The sequence below is a fragment of the Carassius gibelio genome, chromosome A10 (assembly GCF_023724105.1).
Source record: "Carassius gibelio isolate Cgi1373 ecotype wild population from Czech Republic chromosome A10, carGib1.2-hapl.c, whole genome shotgun sequence".
Taxonomy (NCBI): Eukaryota; Metazoa; Chordata; class Actinopteri; order Cypriniformes; family Cyprinidae; genus Carassius; species Carassius gibelio.
This window is the reverse complement of record NC_068380.1, coordinates 26,580,702-26,584,410: the sequence shown is the minus strand read 5'-3', so window position 1 is coordinate 26,584,410 and position 3,709 is coordinate 26,580,702. Positions and strand designations below refer to the sequence as shown.

Sequence of the window (3,709 nt, the reverse complement as noted above, 5' to 3'; positions counted from 1 at the left end):
GTATTGTTATATTTTTATATAAGTTTGTTTTTGTAGAACTGCTTTCATACTAATCCTACATGTTAGTTTTATCAGTCTTTTATCAACAGAAAAGTAACAAAAACTGACAATTTTATGAACAAGTGTCAGACCATGACAATGTGATGACACTTAGGAGCATTTAGATAGAGAAATATAAAAATAATTATTTTGCTCTTTCTTTAGGTAGTAAAGAATACAGAGCCAGCAGTTCATGTGAAAGGCCAGGACCCCCTTACTGCCTCAAAGCTGGCGGCTGCACCCTTAAAAGAGCAGAAACAACTCCTGGGTAAAGGATGTGCACACACAGTGTTAAAGTTGTGAGCAGTTTGAATCATGTTATATTACCTGCTTCTTAAACCAGTGATAGTAACATAAAGTAATAATACTCTTCAGTAGAGGGTGTGGTGCCGACACTTTATAGGGTCTATTTAGTGTAAAGCAGCAGATAGTTATCATATGGCTTCAGAAGGTTTGCAATATAGCACACAATCTATGTACTACATCATAATATGAAAACGACAAAACTGTTTGCATCCCATACAGGTGAGCGGCTGTATCCACTTATCCAGGCCTTGCATCCGACTCTTGCTGGAAAGATCACAGGCATGCTGCTGGAGATCGACAACTCTGAACTACTGCACATGCTCGAGTCTCCAGAATCCCTGCACTCCAAGGTTCACCTGCTCAAAAAATGTACTCAACAATCAGTCTCTGACCAGATTTTGTTTGATCATTGTGCTTTTCTGTACTGTGTAGGTTGAAGAGGCTGTAGCTGTTCTTCAGGCTCATCAAGCCAAGGGCCTGTCTGCAAAGTAAAGGGGCTCTGTAAGACTGAAATGTAATCTTATTGCATCGTTCTATCTTAATATTTGGCCTAAATCGTATATATAATGCCAATAAATAGCACATGCAATTGGCACACACAAATATTGACCAACTCTGTTCACATTTTTTTGCAGGCATGCACACTGAATGTCTATATATTGTTCTTGAGAATGGGGGAAAAGAAAACGGCACTACAGAGTCATATTATTAATGCATGATTTGCACACTACAAATGTCCTCTTGCTGTCCACAGGGTTTTTGATTTTGTTTATTAAAAGTAAAATGACAAAAGGATAAAAAAAACATTTATTTTTAATTTTTGTGTGCATTAAACATTACCCTGCAAAAAGAGTTTTGAGTGCCTTATTCTTATTACAGTGATTTTGAGTTTGTGGCAGGGACACATTTGCAAGGACTTTTAAGAGCTTTTATTAAAATAAGTTTAAGTATAATTACATGAAATGCATTTCAATATATGAGGCAGTTTATTGCTTTTGTAAAGATGCTTTCATGCTTATCCTAAATGTTAGTTTAATTAATCTTAAAAATATATATAACAATCATATGTAAAGTTTTAAAGCAGTATAAGTTATTTAATATCATTCTTGAATGTGAAATCTTCAATGTTCTTTTAAATAAATTAAGTTTTAAAAAGTATGTATATATTTAATAGTATTTTTAATACAAATTATATTTTACTAGGTATACTGTAGGGATTCCAAAATGCATGATACATATGAATATCTAATAAAACACATATAATGAGAAAAGGGCAATCTTTATTAAAAATAAATATATAAAGAACCAACACAATATAAACACAGAAACTATAAAACTCTTTAACTATGTAAATGTATATACATATGCAATATGACTTATTTTTGTCCCCTTCTCATCTCCTCCATCCACTGCTCCACAGTTTTGCCAGATGACTTGGCACAAAAGTGGGCACCTCCGAACCGACTGTGGCCAAACTCTTTTGTCTTAGGTTGGCCACACTTTTGGAAAATGTATTGTTCAGTCTGGTTTCTTTTTTTTGGAGTAGCACCTTGTGCTGCAGCGGCCTCCGCTGCCTTCCTCCGCCGCCAAGCTGTGGTCCTTGGCACCTTTGGACCAGGAGGTGTAGCAGGAGGTTCAGAAGAGGATTTTTCTTACTTCTTCAGTGGCTGCTGGCTGCTTTTTTGGCGCAGCTCTCTCAGAGGTGGGCAGGGCTTCTGGCTGACTCACCGACTGGCTCCCATCAGCTGCAAAGCATTACCAAAAAAGTGAATGAGACCTATAGAAAAGGCAACGTTATATTTATTGTTGCATGTAATATTACTAGTCACTACTACATGAGATTAATACTATTTACTACTGCTAGATGTTAGAACTAATGTTAAACATTAGTAGTTTGTTAAAGTTAATGATTGGAAGTGCACCAAATATACAAATGAAAATGTGCAAAAAAAGATAAGCTGACTATGACAAACAATTGCGTGTGGCAGCATTGGGTGAAAAAGTTAGATTCTCAAAGATGAGAAGAAAAATTGTGGCAGTGGGTGAAAAAAAGTGTAAAGGGAATTGCCATGGAATTTAAAAAGCAAAAAATAAATAAATAAATAAATAAAAAAAATAATTATAAAAAGGCGAAAGAGGTACAAAAAAAGCCAGGGTACGGGCTGGCATGATCAGAAGGTGTAATACACCTCCTACCTTACGGTTTCCAAAACCATCATCTGAAAGCTGATAATACAGAATCGCAAAACATGTTATAAATTGCACAACAGTATTAAGAAAACAAAACCACAAATGCAAACCCATTCATAATGATGTCTGACTCACCCGCAACATCTATGTGTGAAGCTGCAGCAAGCAAATCAGCATCCGATGGCTCCTCTGTGGATGCTGAGCTGGAAGCAACCGCTGTTAATTTTAGAATAAGTATTAATAATTACAATATGTAAAAGCAACAAAAATACAATAATAAGCAAACAAGATGTAAGTTGTGTGCCTGGAGGTGCTGTTTTGGGAAGGTTTGGTCCCAACTTCTCAGAATCTCTTCTCTTAATGTATTTTTGCAGAACCTCCATCTTTGTGCCAGGACGGACGTCCGTCTTCTGCCTCATCCACCTGATGAAGCTGAATCGAAAAAAAAAATTATCAACTCAAGCCCATACACTACACATCCCTAAAGCCAGCAGCTTCTTTTAGATTAACATCTTACCCCTTTCTGTCCTTATCCTTGGCGTCATACAGATCCTTAAATGTCAGGGTGGCAAAATTTCCAAACCCGACGAGGAGCTTGTCCTCCTGGCCCGTTGTCCCGGACCCCTCTCGAACTTGCCGCTCTCTTGTATGGCTGCCATGACATCCGGAAACAGGCCTGAATACTGCAGCAACGCATCTTTGTTGCCCATTACTGCAGCTGTGGACAAGCCTCCACGCTCCCGCTCCTGCCGATGAGAGGCCAGCACCATGGCTGCATATCCAACATCATTAGATAGCAGCCATTTAAAGGTTTTCCCACAGTACTGGCCAAACTGCAGGGCATTCTCGCTTAGCACCAGCTGCAAATTTCTGGTGTCCCCTCCAGCAGCAGCCACACGAGCCATGGCGTCCTCCGTGACCTTGGCAGCAGGCCATGACCGCCCAGGGGTGGGGTTTTTCCTATAAGCAGCGGCCAGGGCCGATGGCTTGAGGGTAAGCTCACCAGAGGCCTCTCTGCGAAAGCTGGCGTTGAAATCCATGTTCTATAAGGAACAGAGAGAAACATAAGGCACAACACTGTTAAAACACACAAACACACTATAGTTTGATCTAGCTATTCAATACATCAAACACTGCACTGATAAGACAAAGAAATAAAAAGTGTGTAATCTAC

The 3,709-nt window shown here is 38.9% G+C and overlaps 1 long non-coding RNA gene across 1 annotated transcript; it reads left to right on the top strand.

The window, feature by feature from the left end:
- Positions 1 to 563: 563 nt before the first annotated feature.
- LOC128021626 (uncharacterized) lies at positions 564 to 1,128 on the top strand. The gene is made up of 3 exons (XR_008185625.1): positions 564 to 695; positions 778 to 859; positions 981 to 1,128. It is a non-coding gene; the product is annotated as an uncharacterized LOC128021626 (long non-coding RNA).
- The last annotated feature ends 2,581 nt before the right edge of the window (positions 1,129 to 3,709 follow it).